Genomic DNA, 20,259 nt, shown 5'->3' on the forward strand with positions numbered 1-20,259 from the left:
AAATGAAAACATGCTCACTGTGAACGAGGAAAAATTACGTCATTTAACACTACTGAATTACTAAATTAAATTTTAAGTGGGTACATTTAATTCACCTTAACTAATTCCTGAAAGCATAATGTAAAGTCCAAACTTAAGCTTCCAAAATAAGCCAATAATTTCAATTGTGGTAAAGAATAAATTTTATTAAGGTCTCATTTTGTCAAAATTTGTCTCATTTCTTCCACAAACATTTCTTTCTAATTAGTAAGAAAATCAGAATGTCTTGTCCCAAGTGGTTATTTTTAAGATTGGTTTCATACACTATGAAGTGGAACTTAATATAAAAGGCTCATTATTATCAACAATAATTCAATAAGAGTGTACAGTGATTTCCAAAATGGAGGTGATTATAACCCAGGAAGTATGACTGATGATCCATTAGGGTATAAAAAATATTAGGAGTTCCATTTATATTTAATCTTTTCTTAATACACACATGTATTTTAAGTACAATATCATGTAATACAATATATGTATATCCTTAACATACAAAATGACACTGGCCTCTTCATTATGGCCACCTGTCAGAAAGTCACACATCACATATGTTAAGTAATCTAAGTATTCTGGTACTCAGTTCAGCTCAGTTCAGTTGCTCAGTCGTGTCCGACTCCTTGCGACCCCATGAATCGCAGCACACCAGGCCTCCCTGTCCATCACCAACTCCCGGAGTTCACTCAGACTCACGTCCATCGAGTCAGTGATGCCATCCAGCCATCTCATCCTCTGTCGTCCCCTTCTCCTCCTGCCCCCAATCCCTCCCAGCATCAGAGTCTTTTCCAATGAGTCAACTCTTCGCATGAGGTGGCCAAAGTACTGGAATTTCAGCTTCGGCATCATTCCTTCCAAAGAAATCCCAGGGCTGATCTCCTTCAGAATGGACTGGTTGGATCTCCTTGCAGTCCAACGGACTCTCAAGAGTCTTCTCCAACACCACACTTCAAAAGCATCAATTCTTCGGCGCTCAGCTTTCTTCACTGTCCAACTCTCACATCCATACATGACCACAGGAAAAACCATAGCCTTGACTAGATGGACCTTTGTTGGCAAAGTAATGTCTCTGGCTTTTCAATATGCTATCTAGGTTGGTCATAACTTTCCTTCCAAGGAATAAGCGTCTTTTAATTTCATGGCTACAGTCACCATCTGCAGTGATTTTGAAGCCTAAAAAAATTAAGTCTGACACTGTTTCCACTGTTTCCCCATCTATTTCCCATGAAGTGATGGGACCAGATTGATTCTAAATATTTGGCGGGAAGAGAGATAGTACTGGCTGGTTCCTTTTTCAAAATTGAAATAAAGAACGAACCTTTTTATAAACTGCTACAACAGACTGGTGTTCCAGGGAAGATACACTGTTACACTAAATGATTTTCTTAATAGAAACAATACTTTATGGAAAAACTATATTATAAAATCCTTCATGAAACAGTTGCTTTGATGTCAACAAAGTAAGTTGGGGCGGGGGAAGTAAGGTTTAACCTCAAAAGCAACTACTGCAGCTTGAAGCAGAAAAAGCACCAAAGTATTATTACATGATGTTATTGATGCGGCTGAGGAATGCCCATAAGTATTTTATACTAAACAGGTTTATTGGTGTCTCATGGCAAAGTATTTCAAAAGTGTTATCAAATTTAACTTTAAAGGTGAGTTAAACATTTATCTTTACCAAAATAAAGTCTAAATTTGCTGACGTTCTGTGATAAGTGACTGTTAGCAGTATGCTACCTAGCAGTTATTTTTAAAAACAATAACATGGTTAATCTATGTATATCTTAAAGGTAAAAGCAGCATTTTAAAACTTGGTAAGAAAATAACTGTATTCCAGGAGACAACAATGTGTGTCATCTTGAAACACTCATACCTGCACTCTCTAAAAACAGAGAAGCCACTTTCTAATAACTCTTTAAATGCCTTCCATACACTTTCTGTGGATTTTGAATATATTTATTAAAAACATATAAACACAAATCTTCAAATTGGCTTGCATAGGAAGGGCAAACTTTGTTAGCCAAATCTGCATAACTGATAGACATAAATTTAAAAATGAGTATCTCCATTTAGAAAGTATAGCCAAAGAGGCACTTTATAATCTTTTTAGGTATATGTCCCTCCATGAGCTGCCTTTTAGCTAAGACAAGCATTAAAACCAAGCACCAAAATAAACAGATTTAAGATTCAGACTTTTGAATTTTTGTATTACTAAGCAGTAAAACCAAGATTTTTCAAACATAATGCATCGTATTCATTATGCCTGCTTTAAAAATATATATATTTATTTTCAAAACTTAGGGTAAACAAAAAGGTTTTTGAGCTATTATTAACATTTATAAAGCACTCTATTCACAGTTAACAGGGATCACTGATTCCCTTCACAAATCTCTAAAGTCACTTGTTACATTATAAAATAAACCAAATAAGCCGAGAAAGAATTCTTCTTTATAAATAAGATAAACATTATTAGATTTTTATGGATCCTTTCAGAGATGTAACACCAACTATAACATATTCTTCAAATAATGGCTTTCATTAAATCCTTTTTCACTGCATTTCTGTTATATTTAAGGGACTGGGAGACATTTCAGATGAGTAAAACTGGATCGAATATTCCAGACTTGGGTATTTAAGACAGTACATAGTTATCCACAGCATAGGGCAAATCAAGTGAAATCTAGAGGAATGAAGAAGGCAATGAATTCTAGCTGGTATCAAACAGCTTCACAAAGGTGGGTGGCAATGGAAATGGGACTCAAAAGATGTGTAGGATTTTAACCAGAAAAATTAGGAAAAATAAACCATGCTTGGAACCATGGATAGATGCATGTACAATCTGGGACACTTAAGAATACACTGTATTTGCAAGTCCTATTATTAGTGATTTTGCTGTACTGACTTAGTTAGCACTTTTCTTCACATATCAAACTTAGTAAGATCATTCTAAACAATTTCCAAAAAAAGCATTCAATCTTCAAGCACAATTACAAAATCATACTTACTCCTGTAATTCTACAAAATATGAGTCTATCAATATGTTTACAGTTCTAATTTTCTCCAGATTTCACTATTCTTCATCAGGGGGCTTACATTTTAAGTGCCACACAATGACATCAATTATGGGCCACCCAATCTTGCTTTTCTTCTCATGTAAAAGGATGACTATGGACGGAGGTTCATGACGTTGTACAGGAGGCAGTGATCAAGACCATCTCCAAGAAAAAGAAATGCAAAAAGGCAAAATGGTTGTCTGACAAGGCCTTACAAATAGCTGAGAAAAGAAGAAGAGCTAAAGGCAAAAGAGAAAAGGAAAGATATACCCATTTGAATGCAGAGTTCCAAAGAACAGCAAGGAGATATAAGAAAGCCTTCCTCAATGAACAGTGCAAAGAAATAGAGGAAAACAGTACAATGGGAAAGACTAGAGATCTCTTCAAGAAAATTAGATACCAAGGGAACATTTCATGCAAAGATGGGCTCAATAAAGGACAGAAATGGTAGGGACCTAACAGAAGCAGATGGAGAAGGCAATGGCACCCCACTCCAGTACTCTTGCCTGGAAAATCCCATGGCCAGAGGAGCCTGGTAGGCTGCAGTCCATGGGGTTGCTAAGAGTCGGGCACGACTGAGGGACTTCACTTTCACTTTTCACTTTCATGCATTGGAGAAGGAACTGGCAACCCACTACAGTGTTCTTGCCTGGAGAATCCCAGGGATGGGGGAGCCTGGTGGGCTGCTGTCTTCGGGGTCGCACGGAGTCAGCCACAACTGAAGTGACTTAGCAGCAGCAGCAACAGAAGCAGAAGATATTAAGAAGAAGTGGCAAGAATACACAGAAGAACTATACAAAAGAGATCTTCATTACCCAGATAACCACGATGGTGTGATCACCCACCTAGAGCCAGACATCCTGGAATGCAAAGTCAAGTGGGCCTTAGGAAGCACCACTCTACGAACAAAGCTAATAAAGATGACGGAATTCCAGTTGAGCTATTTCAAATCCTAAAAAATGATGCTGTGAAAGTGCTGCATTCAATATGACAGCAAATCTGGAAAACTCAACAGTGGCCACAGGACTGGAAAAGGTCCATTTTCATTCCAATCCCAGAGAAAGGCAATGCCAAAGAATGTTCAAACTACCACACAATTGCACTCGTCTTACAAACTAGCAAAGTAATGCACAAAATTCTCCAGGTTAGGCTTCAACAGTATGTGAACCATGAACTTCCAGATGTTCAAGCTGCATTTAGAAAAGGCAGAGGAACAGAGAACAAATTGCCAACATCTGCTGAATCATCAAAAAAGCAAGAGAGTTCCAGAAAAACATCTACTTTTGTGTTATTGACTATGCCAAAGCCTTTGTGTGGATCACAACAAACTGTGGAAAATTCTTAAAGAGATGGAAATATCAGACCACCTGACCTGCCTCCTGAGAAATCTGTATGCAGATCAAGAAGCAACAGTTAGAACTGGACATGGAACAACAGACTGACTGCCAATCGGGAAAGCAGTACGTCAAGGCTGTATATTGTCATCCTGCTTATTTAACTTATATGCAGAATACATCATGAGAAATGCTGGGCTGGATGAAGCACAAGCTGGAATCAAGACTGCCGGGAGAAATATTAAGAACCTCAGATATGCAGATGACACCACCCTTATGGCAGAAAGCGAAGAACTAAAGAGCCTCTTGATGAAAGTGAAAGAAGAGAGTGAAAACGTTGGCTTAAAGCTCAACATTCAGAAAACTAAGATCATGGCATCCGGTCCCATCACTTCATGACAAACAGATGTGGAAACACTGCAAACAGTGAGAGACTTTATTTTGGGGGGCTCCAAAATCACTGCAGATGGTGATTGCAGCCATGAAATTAAAAGACGCTTGCTCCTTGGAAGAAAAGCTATGACCAACCTAGACGGCATATTAAAAAGCAGAGACATTACTTTGCCAACAAAGGTCTGTCTAGTCAAAGCTATGGTTTTTCCAATAGTCATGTATGGATGCGAGAGTTGGACTATAAAGAAAAGCTGAGCGTCAAAGAACTGTTACTTTTGAACTGTGTTGTTAGAAAAGACTCTTGAGAGTCCTTTGCACTGCAAAGAGATCCAACCAGTCCATCCTAAAGGAAATCAGTCCTGAGTATTCATTGGAAGGACTGATGCTGAAGCTGAAACTCCAATACTTTGGTCACCTGATGCAAAGAATCAACTCACTGGAAAAGACCCTGATGCTGGGAAAGACTGAAGGCAGGAGGAGAAGGGGACGACAGAGGATGAGATGGTCGGATGGCATCACCGACACGATGGATATGAGTTTAAGTAGGCTCCAGTTCTTGGTGATGGACAGGGAAGCCTGGTATGCTGCAGTCCATGGGGTTGCAAAGAGTCGGACATGACTGAGCAACTGAACTGAACTGAAAGGGATGACTTATCCCTCTTTTCCAAGCCTAACTACTCACCCATTTTAGGTGGCACTAGTGGTAAAGAACCCTCCTGCCAGTGCAGGAGACATAAGTAACACGGATTAGATCCCTGGCTCAGGAAGATCCCCTGGAGAAGGGGATCTGGCAACCCACTCCAGTATTTTTGCCTGGAGAATCCCATGGACAGAGAAGCCTGGTGGGCTACGGTCCATGGGGTCGCAGAGTTGGACACAACTGACGTGACAGCATGCACACAGTTTCTTTAGACTCTGATCCCTTAATTACATTCTCTACTGAATCCCTGAATCCTGCATTTAAATTAACATTCTATTTTGGAGGGGAGAATACCTATCTCTTTGTTTTCTCCATTATATATATCTCTGCCTAAAGCAGAGCTACCAGTAAATGTTTTATGAATAGCAGAATATATAATGAGTTTTAAAGAGTCAATTTTTAAGTTATGAGTGATGTATTTTAAGACACCTGCCCCAAAGTGTGGTAAATAATGTATCTTAAAAGAATAGTGTTAAGAGCATGGGATGAAGCTTATACATCATATAATCTGGGGGTTTTCTAATATTTCACAACAAAACTTTTCCAGAAGAAATCTTATTCAGCATGCCAAATATATATAGCTACAGAAGCACTATTAATACCATTTTATGTTCAAATACATTATAATTTGTTACAAACTCAAAAGAGACAAATTGAGTGTTAGAGATGTTAGTCTTGACACCTAAGCAATCCATTTATTTCCGTAAAATTTTGTTTTTATTTTACTCAGGTAAGTAGTTGAAAGTAGGTAGCAGCTTTGGTTTTGTTTTGTTAGTAGTTTTTAATGGTTTGCTTCCTAGTGTCTGGATATGCTTCAATTAAATTGATTAATAAAGATATAAATAAGACTTTTTATTTCAATATGAGTAGTAATCATATGTAAAAACTGCTTACAAGGCAAACAAGAAAAACCCAAGCTTCCAATAAGCTATAAAACATCTGTAATATATTAGGACATAGTGCTATACATTCATTTGTTACTAAACTGATTTACACAGGATGCTGCTGCTGCTAAGTCGCTTCAGTCATGTCCGACTCTGTGCGACCCCAGAGACGGCAGCCCACCAGGCTCCCCTGTCCCTGGGATTCTCCAGGCAAGAACACTGGAGTGGGTTGCCATTTCCTTCTCCAATGCATGAAAGTGAAAAGTGAAAGTGAAGTCGCTCAGTCGTGCCCGACTCTTAGCAAACCCATGGACTGCAGCCTACCAGGCTCCTCCATCCATGGGATTTTCCAGGCAAGAGTACAGGAGTGGGGTGCCATTGCCTTCTCCGTTACACAGGATGAGTATACCCCAAAGGAACCGGCTTCAGTTGTGCCTGTCATTTAGTTGAACACAGTTCATATACCATAGTAATGTATTGTTTAGACAATTCTATATGAATAGACTTGCACAGGACTCAATTTTTTTTTAATTTACTGCAAACTACAACTTTCCTTACCTACTTAAAATTCACAAATAAGCAGAGATGGTAAAAGATGTTTTATTCTAAGGAATGCTTATCCTCCCCCTGCTTCAGTAAAGCAGGTATAACCATAAAACACTACTGTCTGCAATGTGACAAATTTTATGTTTATGTACACAAGCGTGCTAAAATGGTGCTAGAAAAACTGGATATCCACACGCAAAGGATGACGCTGTACCCTTACCTAAAACCATATGCAAATATTAACTCAAAATGGATCATAGAGCTAAATATAATATCTAAAACTATAGAACTCTCAGAAGAAAACACAGGGGGAAAGCCTCCTGACACTGGATTTGGCAATGATTTCTTGGACACCAAAAGCACAGTCAACAAAAGAAAAATATAGATGAAGTGGATATCATTAAAATGAAAGACTTTTGTACATCAAAGGACACTATCAACAGAGTAAAAAGGCAACCCATAGAAGAGAAAATGTAAACCATGGATCTGATATGATATTTAATATCCAGAGTGTATAAAGAACTGCTATAATTCAACAACAAAACAAGTTTTTTAAAATTGGCGAAGGACCTGGATAGATATTTCTACAAAGATACACAGATGGCCAATAAGCACAAGAAAAGATGCTCTAATCACTAATCATTAGGAAAAATGCAAGTCAAAAACACAAAGAGATGCCACTTTATTAAGTGCCCCTCATTAAGTGAAGTGAAAGTCGCTCAGTTGTGTCCAACTCTTTTCGACCCTATGGACTATATAGTCATGGAATTCTCCAGGCCCAGAGTACTGGAGTGGGTAGCCTTTCCCTTCTCCAGGGGATCTTCCCAACCCAGGGATCGAACCCAGGTCTCCTGAATTGCTGGCGGATTCTTTACCACCTGAGCCACCAGGAATGGCTATTATCAAAATCACAGAAAATGACAAGTGTTGAGGTGAGGATGTGGAGAAACTGAAACCCTTGTGCTGGCAGGAGTGTAAAATGCTGCAGCTGCTGTAGAAAACGGAGTGGCAGTTCCTCAAAAATTCAACACAAAATTACCATATGATCCAGCAGTTCCACTTCTGGGTATATACCCCAAAGAAGTGAAAGCAGGGACTTGAGCAGATATGTATACACCAAAGTTCAGAGCAGTATTACAACAGCCAAAAGGTGGAAACAACCAAACGTATGTGTGATATACAGTATCACACATACACAGATATACACACATACACACACACACAATGGACTGTTATTCAGCCTTAAAAAGGAATGCAATTCTGATTCATGCTCCAGCATGGATGAACCTTGAAGACATTACCCTAAGTGAAACGAGCCAGATACAAAACAAATATTTCATGATCTCATTTATAAGATATATCTAGAGTAGTCAAATCACAGAGACAAAGTAGAAAAGTGTTATCAGGGGCCAGAGGGAAAGGGGTTGGAGAGTTAATGTTTAATGGATACAGTTTCAGTATGGGAGGATGACGAAGTTCCAGAGATGGACAGTCATGATGGTTGCACAACTATGTAAAAGTATTTAATACCACTGAACTGTACCTTTAAAAATGATCAAAATGGTAACTTTTATGCTATATGTGTCACGCATGTGTGCTGTCGTCTTGGACTCTCTGCAATCCCATGGACTACAGCCCACAGGTGCCTCTGTCCACTGGCTTCTTCAGCCAAGAATACTGGAGTAGGTTGCCATTTCCTCCTCCAGGGGACCTTATCGACCTAGGGATCAAACCTAGGTCTCCTGCATTAGCAGGCAGATTCCCTACCACTGAGCCACCTGGGAAGCCCTCTATGTTGTATATTTTACCACCAAATATATATATATATATATATATATATATATATAGTGTGTGTGTTTTTTATTTTTTATGGTGGCAATATAGGAATGCCATAAGGAACATAAGCTTACGAGTTATGCTATCTGTTTTCAAACACAGCTCTGCCACTTTATAGCTCTGTAACCTGTGCCTTTTTTCTCATACCTGTATCATAGGATTACAGCAAGGATGAAGTCAATACATGTAAAGTACTTAAAACAATGTATGTCATAAAATAGGTGCTTTTTATTACTATAGGTTTAAAACACATTTTAAATGAGATTAAACTCAAACATCTGGAGTACCTCTGAAGGTCCACCTCAAAATTATAGACTTCAGTAAAACGTAGACTGAAAACCAGTGATTTAACCCAATTTCTCATTTTACTGGTAAAGGAATTTAGAGTTCAAGGTATGTGACTTGCTTGAACTCACATAGCTTGTCTGCTAACGTTCATCTTCTCAGAATAAGAATTTGAGGTCAATGATACGATTGCTCACATTCAACTACTTCAGAACCAAGTGCAGTCATGATTTTATAATATATGTCCAAGAGTCTGTGAATAATAGTGTGATGGTTATCTACCATGCTAATCTAATAAATAATTACAAGTGGGATGGGAACCAAAAGGTAGCCAAACCAAAAGAAAAGTCAGTTTAATCAGTTTCAAAGACACCTCTTCTGAAAATGAAGTGTTAAAATATTTGTGAAAACAAATGATACTGACCAAGAGTTTGAGACACACCCAATAGGTCCCCACTACTCCATGCCTTTCAGCCAGTTACTCGTCACATAATAATCTTAATGAGACCACTGACTCTAAAATACCAGCAACTTTTTCTACCAAACAGAACTAATATGCATCATAAGGAAATACCTACAAATAATTCCTTATTAAATTCAAACAGGAGAGAGCAGCAGTTCAAATAAGACAAAATGATTCATCCAAAAAATCATGTATTGAACTGTGTAGACATTTCTGTACTTACTTGAATAGGCTAGGTCTGTTTTCTGGGAAATTCACAACACAGAAAGCAAAATAACAGACAATCTTTGAAGGTCAGACGAACGAGAGCTAAAACACCTCTAAGCGTCTCTAATCTTGCCCTTCCCCCACTGCTCTTCCTCCTCAATGCCTCTCTCAAAGGAGAACACCACCCCCACTCGGAATGCCCCCATCCCCATCTACACCAGCTGAAATCCTACCCATCCTTTAAGATCTCACTTAAATGCCACAGCTTCCAAGGATTTCCCCCCAGTGCTCCCAATTTAGAATTATTCCCTCGCCTCTTCACTTCCCTATTTTGCACCTCTACTTCAACATTTTATTATATAATGCATTGCATTACCATTACCTACATTCACTTCTTTCCCCACCTTCCCCCAAGAAAATCTTAGGCGCTGTGGGCTAGGGAGGAAAGGAATTAACATTTGTTAAACACCTTGGGTGCCCTGCCAGGTGCTAGGCATTTTGCACACATTATCTCATTTAATCCGTTTGGCAACCACCTCGGGAGGCAAGCAGGTGGTCTTAGTTATTCCCATTTTACTGACAGAGAAGCATACTGTTGAGAGTGCAATAGCTTATCCAACGTCACACTACCAGCCAATTCCAGTGCATACGGAGCAGCTGGTTCCCCTGGCTTCAAAGAGCTCTTTCGAAACACCACGATAAGCTGCAGTCTTGTTCACTTTATGTCCTCCACCCTGCCTAACAGATAGCAGCTATTCCATAAATACTTGCTGAACTGAGTATTCCTCCGGACTCACTACCACCCTTTTAACACCATCATCACGCCCCACCCCTAACCGATTAGCTTTACTGTTCCTTTACAGCGGACTTTACACACATCTCCAAGACAAACGCTGCAGACAACACCAACCCTTACCGGGAGGCACAGAGAAGAACCGTTCGGTTCCCTCAGATTTCCCCCAAAGGCTCTTCCCACACAATATACGACAGCCACACTAAGTCACATTTGATGCAACGCTTACACCCTTCCCCAAAGCTCTTATTTCATCCTAAACCATGTCTTCGTGCTCACAAGCAATGACTTATGCGGTTTCCAGCTCACACAGTGGGGACACCCTAAGACGCGGTCTGAATAAGAAACCACATCTCTCAAACCGTCTTAAAACGAAGGCACCCTTATATTACTTCACTGCCTTCCATCTCCTCTTCCCCCCCGCCCCCCACCATGAGCTGCAGTTTGGATTTCCGGCGGGAATGCACACACACACACAGATGAGATGGGCTCAAAAGCCATGGAGCAATTACTTAGCTTGCTTAATTAGAAAGAAAACACGGAAGGTGCCCCGCCTTTCTCAATCTCTGCACTGAACTCATTTACGAAAGATGCGGGGCACCGAAACCCGAGGAACCCCAGACACCGAATCACTGGTTTCTGCGGCTAATCCGGGGAAGGAAGAGTCCTTGCCTCCCCGCGATCCCGGGCCACCAGCCCCCGAAGCCGGGTCGGAGAAGCCCAACCGCACCCTCCCCAGGCGGCCTTGCATCTCATTGTCTCCCTCTGTCGCGGCCCCCGGGGGCGCAGGGTGCAGCCCGGGCCCCGCTGACCCCCACCCACCGGCCGGGCGAGGTCCCACCAGCCCCGGCCCCGGCCCCGACCCCACCCCAGGCTCGGCCGCCGCACCGCGTCCGGATGGTCGGGCCGGGAGCCGGGAAAATGGAGGCGGGAGCGACGGCTGCGCTTCCCTGCCCCGCGCCCCGCCAGCTCCCTCGGCCGGCCCCGAGGGCGAGGCTGAGCACTCACCGCAGCAACGGCTCGGTCCTCCGGCGGGCACGGCTCCGGAATGGCCCCGGGCTGGGCAGCAGCTGCCGCCGCCTCCTTCTCAGGCGCGGCGCTCCTTCCCTGGAGACGCCGCGAGCGCCCGCAGCTCCCGCGCCGCGCGCTCCGTGACTGACTGACTGACTGACCGACCGGGCGGCGGCGGCGGGGGCGAGGCGGCGGGCGGGGCGGCCGCAGCGGGCAGCGGCGGCGGAGCCGAGTGCGGCCGCGTCCGGCCGAGACGCAGAAGGCGGGGCTGAGGGCCGGGCGGCCGACGGGCGGACAGACTCGCGCCCGGCCGCTCGCTCCCCGCCACCCCCCGCCCGTCGCCAGCCGCTCACTTCCGGCGAAGGCAGCCGAGCCCGCCCCCCAGGCGCCCGTTGCTAGCGCCCCCTGCCCGCGCCCCCTGGCCCGCCTCGCTCCCCACAGCCCCAGGCGCCCGACCGCACCCAGCCCCGGCCGCCGGCGCTCCGCCTGTCCTCCGCGCGTCCCTGGGAACCGCCTCCAGGAACCAGTGAATCAGAGAATGAATGAGTGAGGGAGGAAAATTCCCGGGCTGTGCCACCCCTGCTCGCTTTTCCTTGGAAGCAGGCCCAGCGGCCTGTGTCCGAGGGCCCTGAGACACCGAAGCCTTGACCGTGTCTGTCAAGGACCTGATGGAGTATTCCGAGACTCCAGCAACCCATCAGACGGGGCACTTAAAGGACTGCAGTCGTTGCAGTCTGTGAGGCCTTTTTTTAGGAAATCCCATTTTGGCCAACAGCTCTCTGTAGTTTCATGCACTATGTTAGGAAGCTTTTAGAAATTGAACATTTCAGTTATTCTCGATTATTTTTTAACTTTGCAGTTTGCTTACCTTGTGTTCTTAGTTTCTGTCACACACACACACACACCTTATTGAAACGGTTTGGGAGTAAGGCAGTGGCGTCTTTATCACCAAGCTCTAAGTTACTCGGATACTGCTTATTTCGATGTAGGCTTGACTTAGACTTTAAAATTTTGTTTCTGTCTTTATTTTGACCTTCTGATTAAAAGAAAGACAAAATAGAATTAAATCATTTTCGCCTGGCTACGTGCAAAGCAGATTTGTTGACATCATTAAAACAATTAACAAATCGGAAGTGTGACCTGGAATTAGTTGCAGTGAACATTTCTTTTTCATGTCTTCCCATATGCTTGCTAAGTAAGAGTATCTGTATCTTGAGTTTTCACAAAGAATTGACTATACATTTCTGAGATCCTGGCTCCCTTTGTAAGAACCAAAGTGTTCATTTCTCTGTCCTGGGGCCAAATCCTGGTTTGGCTAATTACATTCCTTCTTTCAGATATTCTTGAGGACTTTGAAGTGGTTTGGTCTCTTGCACAATCTGTTTCAAACTGGTACACAATCTGTTTCAAACTGGTATTTAGAACTATAGAATACAGTTACTAGTTGCATTTCACACTTAAGATATCTGTACTTTAGTAACAAAACTGCAATTTTGTATTTTAAGTCTCAGTTCAGTTCAGTCTCTCAGTCATGCAGACTCTGCCAACCCATGAACCGCAGCATGCCAGACCTCCCTGTCCATGACCAACTCCTGTAGTCCACCCAAACCCATGTCCATCGAGTCGATGATGCCATCCAACCATCTCATCCTCTGTTGTCCCCTTCTCCTCCTGCCCTCAATCTTTCCCTGCATCAAGGTCTTTTCCAATGAGTCAGCTCTTCACATCAGGTGGCCAAAGTATTGGAGTTTCCACTTCAACATCAGTCCTTCCAATGAACACCCAGGACTCATCTCCTTTAGGATGGACTGGTTGGATCTCCTTGCAGTCCAACGGACTCTCAAGAGTCTTCTCCAACACCACACTTCAAAAGCATCATTCTTCCGCACTCAGCTTTCTTTATAGTCCAACTCTCACATCCATACATGACCATTGGAAAAACCATAGCCTTGACTAGATGGACCTTTGTTGGCAAAGTAATGTCTCTGCTTTTGAATATGCTGTCTAGGTCGGTCATAACTTTCCTTCCAAGGAGTAAGTGTCTTTTAATTTCATGGCTGCAGTCACCATCTGCAGTGATTTTGGAGCCCAAAATAATTAAGTCTGACACTGTTTCCACTGTTTCCCCATCTATTTGCCATAAAGTGATGGGACCGGATGCCATGATCATAGTTTTCTGAATGTTGAGCTTTAAGCCAACGTTTTCACTCTCCTCTTTCACTTTCATCAAGAGGCTCTTTAGTTCTTCTTCACTTTCTGCCATAAGGGTGGTATCATATGCATATCTGAGGTTATTGAGATTTTTCCTGGCAATCTTGATTCCAGCTTCTGCCTCTTCCAGCCCAGTGTTTCTCATGATGTACTCTGCATATAAGTTAAATAAGCACGGTGACAATATACAGCCTTGACGAACTCCTTTTCCTATTTGGAACCAGTCTGTTGTTCCATGTCCAGTTCTAACTGTTGCTTCCTGACCTGCATACAGGTTTCTCAAGAGGCAGATCAGGTGGTCTGGTATGCCCATCTCTTTCAGAATTTTCCACAGTTTATTGTGATCCACACAGTCAAAGGCTTTGGCATAGTCAATAAAAAAGAAATAGATGTTTTTCTGGAATTCTCTTGCTTTTTCGATGATCTCTAGAAGGTACTTTAATATTCTTGTGTAGAATAATAGTATCTCATAAATGAGGATGTTGCTGCTGAGCAATTCTTATAGCCTTCTGTTCCTTGTGGATTCATCATTCATTACCTCTAATCATAATTATTTCAATAAGTTATGGTCTTTCCTAATGAATGTAATGCAATAGTTTATTCTTCCTTATATCTTCGATAATGTCTAGTATAGTACCTAGCACAATAAGTATTTAAAAATATTAATAAATGCTTTAAACATTTTGATAAGTGATAATTCATACAAATCTGTCTCTAGCTTCTTACCCCATCCCCCTCATGACCAGGTTTCTTGGGATTATGCACACCTGAGTGCAAAACTTAATAACACCATATTCTCATCAAATGCTAATTATGAGGCTATATGATAACTACACAGGGAAGATATTCTCTTCATCAAAACCTTTAAAAATAGACCACTGAGTGTTTTTTAGACAGCCCCTTGCTCTCTCTCCTCCCAGTGCTTAGGTTGATCAAACCTAATTAGAAAACAGTCACTTTTAGCTGTTGAGAAAAGTAAACAGGTTTTCATCAGTTCCTTTGAACCATAAAATCATTCATTCATTCAACAAGGGTTTTATTGAGCTTTAACTAAGGCCTTGGAATATAAAGGCAAGATGGTTCTAGCCCTCAAAAAGCACATGTTCATATACATTACCATATGTAAAATAGATAGCTAGTTTGACGTTGCCGTGTAGCGCAGGAGCTCAGCAGTGTGCTGGGACAACCTAGAAGGGTGGGTGGGAGGCTCAAGAGAGGAGGGGTTGTGTATCCTTATGGCTGATTCACATTGTCGTATGGTGGAAACTAACACAACATTGTAAAGCAATTATCCTCCAAATTAAAAAAAAAAAAAAAAAAGCACATGGTCTAGTGAATAAAGTTGGCAAAGAAATCACAATTGGAACACTGTGTGGAGTCTATTCCCAAGTCAGGAAAGCCTCCCCGGGGGAGGGGATTTTGAATGTTCACGGACAGAGAGGAGCTAGCCAGGTGAAGAGGGAGGAAACAGGCATTCCAGACAAGGGCAGGTTAGAGGCATCGAAGAGCACAATGCTTTGGAGGTTCTACAGGTTGTTTCATATTGTAGGGACAGGTACAGGGAAGGGTCAAAGAGGTGAATGGAAAAGGCAGAAGGATCTCATCAGCAAAGGGACTCATGTGCTAAACTAAGGAGTTTGAACTTGATACTTTGGGAAATATAATAATAAATAATACCAAAAATCTTTGGAGTATTTTAATTAATAAATTGGAGAAGGAAATGGCAACCCACTCCAATATTCTTGCCTGGAGAATTCCATGGACAGAGGAGCCTGGCGGGCTATAGTCCATGGGGTCACAAGGAATCGGACATGACTGAGCGAATAATGCACACACACACAATTAATAAGTAAAAATAAAGTATTTGGAATATTTTAAGTGTCAGAACAAATGGGTTTGTATTTTGAAGACCAACGAATCCAGACTAGGGGCATGAGCATATTAGGAGGGGATGGCAACATCCCAGAAAAGCTATGTTGTTAGTCTCCATAATGGCAGAGGCAATGAAATGGTGAGCAGGGATCAGATGGCAAAAATACTAAGGAGGTGGGATCCACAGACTTTGACGTATGATTAGGTTATGAGCGAGTGGATGAGAGGGAGACACTTAAGATGACCCTCAGGATTCTGGTTTGGGAGACAGACTGGGTGGCAGTGGTGGCCTTCTCTGAAATAAAGACCCCAGAAAGAAGAGCAGGTCTCAGGGGACTGGATGGATATCTACAAGAAAGAGCAGCTTCATACATCCAGGCAGCTCAAAGGATCTTAGTCAAAGTGTGTTTTTTAGAACTCTAGTTCTACAGGATTTTAGTAGGCGTAAATTTTTTATTCAAAAAAATAAAAATTCTCTTTAATTAAATAAATAAGAAATGTTAAAGTTTGATTGGTTTCTAAACTGGAGGGGTTTTCAGTAGTATTAATATGTTAATATGAGCTGAGAACTTCTAAGAGGTAACTGTTCTTTCAGAAATTTGAAGTGTTTCCCTAATGTATTTGTCCTTCAGATGCTTTTTTCAATGGGATATTCTCACAGGACATGTGTTTAATAGAACAGACCTTGGGGAATGCTAACCTAAACAAGATTTTTGGTTTATAGTAAAGAATACTATGGACCCTCCAGCTGAAGTGACTTGCCTAAAGTTAAATAACCATTACTGGAAGATATGGGCTAGAATCCATATCTTCTGACCTCACTCACATGCTGTTTGTACTGCCTAATGCTTTACAAATTGCAAACTCATTCCAGTACCTTCAACCAATCCTGGGGGGGAAAGATTCTATAAAAGAATTATGAAATACATCCTCTCAAATGAAGTTTCAAATCAGTAATTTTTTGAGCTATGATAATTTTGAATGATTACTACTTTGCGCTGTGCTCAATTGTTCAGTCATGTCCAACTCTTTTCGACTCCATGGATTGTAGCCTGCCAGGGTCCTCTGTCCATGGAGATTCCCCAGGCAAAAATATTGGAGTGGGTTGCCATGCTCTTCTCCAGGGGATCTTCCCAGCCCAGGGATTGAACCCCCGTCTCCCACATTACAGGTGGTTTCTTTACCGTCTGAGCCACCAGGGAAACCCAATTACTACTTTAAGTAAGACAAAAAGATTTGTACATCGGAAAAGTGGGGCAAATTATTACCTTAGTATTATCTTTCTGATAATTCAGCAGGAGCCTTATAGAATGAAATCATCTAGCCAAATAGGACATTCTTCTAGCTGCCCTAGCCCTGAGGTAGCTTTGAATAAAATAAACTTTCAGGAACAGATAGAAATATTAAAAGTCTCCCCAGAAATTTCAGTGTCGATCCCCCCTCTCCATACTGAATGAAAGGACAGGTTCTAAAATATGCTGAGACTATGAAAATCCACACCAGATTTTTACTTCCTCTCTGGCACAATTCCCCTGATTCTGAAAACTCTAATAGCTAATGGATGGGAAGGTTTTTATATCCTAATTTCATAGTCCTATTTCCCAGAGGAGAGGCTTTAGTACTTCCTATTCTTAGAAAAACAAGACAAATTGTTTGTTCCCAAGAGACTTCTTGGGACCATAGGACAGCTTTCATTTTAAGAGTAGTTTCTATAGACATTACTTTTGAAACTCATTATCGCTGTCAACTTATGTTTCAGCAATATTGTAAAGTATTTGCTTCATTTCCAAATGCTGTAGTCATTTTTAGTAGGCAGACTGAGGACCATCACATGTAGGATAATGAATAATTTTTTTTTTTGCTTAAAAAATAAGTAGTTACAAACAATGGAAAGAATGCTTATTAATTAATATATCAGAACTATTTCCTTAGTGTTCACTGTGTCCCCAACTCTGTTGTATCACTTTAAGGAGTACTAGAGAAATACAAAATACAGTCTCTGATTTTCTAAAATGACCCCACCCATTGTTGGCAAGGATGAAAAGAAACATGTTCTCATATCCTGCAGGTGGGATTATAAACTGTTATAACCTTTTTCTGGAGGGCAGTTAAACACTAGACAAAAATACCTTGAAATGTGCATATCTTTGATCAAGCGATTTCTCTATGAATTTAATTCCAAGGAGTAAGGACAAAACATTAGCTAGGGTATTACGGGATGCTGGAAAAATAATTGGAAATTCCCTAAATATCCAGCAATGCGTTTATGAAAATGAAGAGTTCTAAAAGAAGAGTTTTTGATATGGAAAGGTGTTCACAATATGTTAATCAATAAAAATTACAAACACTGTATACAATGTGAACTCATGAAAAAGTATATAGGAAAAATCTAGAAGGAAATACAACAGGAGGGCAAAAGTGTTTATTGCAGAGTGGAATGATTATGGTACTTTCTATTATTTCTTTACCTTTTAATGATGAATGTGTTGTTTTTAATTGGCAATTTAAATGAATGAACTAAATCAATATTTATGAAGATAAATCTCTAAAACACAATGTCGAAGATAACACACAAAGCATATATTAATAAAAAATAAAGTTCATTTTAATTTTAAAAAGGATCTCTGTGTTGATGAGAAAGAAACTGTTGATGAGAGAAGGCAAAGACACATGAAATAATCAGCAAACAATGAAATATTCAGCTCTGATATAGATGGTAAGTACAATAAGAGTTATGAGAAGAGAGAAATGTCTAGGGTTGGAGCAGATTAAGATGACTTCGTGGAAAAAGTGAGATTTAGCCAGTACTTGGAATCTGAATGTCAAAGGGAGAAACAGAGGGACATTAATATAAGGTGAGGCAAGAGCCTCACATGGCCATCCTAGATATATCTCACCTCTACAAGCCAACTGGTAACAACTATAGAACACTTGATCTTTGCCTATAAGAGTGTTTCTGCTTCTTTCATACAAGTGGGATTTACATGCCCTGTATAATATAAATATATAGTAAATAGAGTGTCGCATATCCTTTGTAACATATATTTTTGAAGTTACACCAGATATTTTTTAGAATAGCCCTTTGGGGGAGGGGTCATTTTATCTGGAAAATCTGTAGAACTGGACTTTCCCAGATATTTGCCTAGAACAAACACCAACTGTTCTGCAAGAGCAGTTATAACCTGTCCCCTTGTAAGTGTTCTGACATCCACAATCAGACCACAAATGAATCCAACCAATTGGAACTCAGCAATTCTCTGATTACACATGTTACAGAGTGCAATTTTTAAGCCAGCTTTCCAGTTCAATAACTAAACTACCACTACTAGTATTAGCTACACATACTATCTGAAAGAGTGAATGAATTGTCTTTAGCGTCTAATAACAAACTAAAAAGTTATGCCCATCTCAAAAATGTCTGCAATGGGAAAGAACAGGCCAGACTATGAATGTCCATCCAGTATTCCTTTAGTATGGAAGTACTGCCAGATCTAGAGTTGCTACTGTAGAGAGGAAAAGGTGTTCCAGATAGGGGGATGGTATAACAAAAATATCAAACAGAAAGAAGCAGGTCATTTTTAGTGAACAACGGGGACAATGGTTTTACTAGTGCTGAAGTGGTCTATCTAGGAAGAGTGAGATGAAAGGAAGATGGAGTACGAAAGCCCTTGGTGACCAAGAAGTAGGTTTAGGAAACAATTCTGTAGAGGGAATGATCAAGTCCATTCTTGACTGTACCAGCCATGTCCCCAGCTCTGAGCCTTTGCAATTACCCTTCTCTTTGTCTGGAATGTCATGTCCCCTATCTCTTACTGTCCTTCTCCTGTTTGTTACAGTTCAAATGTCTCCTCCTCTATCCCCAATTCCTCTGGAAAATGTTATTGGCTGCAACTATGTGGTCCCCAAAACTTTTCACATCGGTACTGGAACTTTTTGTGCATGTGTCTGGCTCTTCCACAAGGTCATGAATTCCTCAAAGGGCAGAGACTGTATCTTATTCATATATGTGTTTTCTCCAGCACCTTGCATATGGCATCTTGTACATACAGAAGTTCAGCAATGTTTGTCAAACTAAAAGATGAGAGATACTACTAAGAAATATCTGGCAACACTTTGAAAACTAGATTAGAGTAACAGAAACAACTAGGGGAGCGCTGTTTGTATTAATCCATGTATGAAGTGATGAGGAATGAGAAAGGAGGGAAAGTAAAACACATTTGGAAAAAACTGAAAAGCACAGTTAACAGAGTGGACAAAGGCATGAAGGAGAGAAAGAGTCCAAGATGACCCCAGGGTGTCTAGGCTGGAAGAATGCTGAGAGCAGATAACTGATATCATTGCTACATCAACGGATAGATACTGAGTGCCTCTCAAGTTCAAGGTACTGTGCTGAGTCACAGGGAGGTCACAGGGAGGAGTAAGAACCATTCTAAACCCTAGGAAGTAAAATCATGTTATTTTACCAAAAGCAGTTTAGATTCTCTTAGTATTATATTTTTATCACTTAACCCCTTTTATTCCTTGATAATTCATCTAGGGGATTGATGAGTGAGTTAAGAAATGACTCTCTCCCTTTGCTGCCTCACGGTCATATTTGTATTTTTCTTTGAGCTGCTTGGGAAAAGTCATTTGAAAAAT

General features: G+C 41.0%; 1 protein-coding gene across 7 annotated transcripts in view; it reads right to left on the bottom strand.

Annotated features, from left to right (window-relative positions):
• RAPH1 (Ras association (RalGDS/AF-6) and pleckstrin homology domains 1) overlaps window positions 1-11,769 on the bottom strand; it is a 102,865-nt gene extending 91,096 nt beyond the window's left edge. Inside the window, exon 1 of one of the 7 annotated variants that reach the window (XM_070770330.1) lies at window positions 11,536-11,735. The gene's annotated coding sequence lies outside the window, so the exon portion shown is untranslated. Of the gene's footprint in view, window positions 1-11,535 lie in introns of all 7 variants that reach the window. The other 6 variants (XM_070770308.1, XM_070770316.1, XM_070770312.1 and 3 more) reach the window with 6 other exon arrangements.
• Window positions 11,770-20,259: the final 8,490 nt, after the last annotated feature.

The sequence above is a fragment of the Bos indicus genome, chromosome 2 (genome assembly GCF_029378745.1).
Source record: "Bos indicus isolate NIAB-ARS_2022 breed Sahiwal x Tharparkar chromosome 2, NIAB-ARS_B.indTharparkar_mat_pri_1.0, whole genome shotgun sequence".
Taxonomy (NCBI): Eukaryota; Metazoa; Chordata; class Mammalia; order Artiodactyla; family Bovidae; genus Bos; species Bos indicus.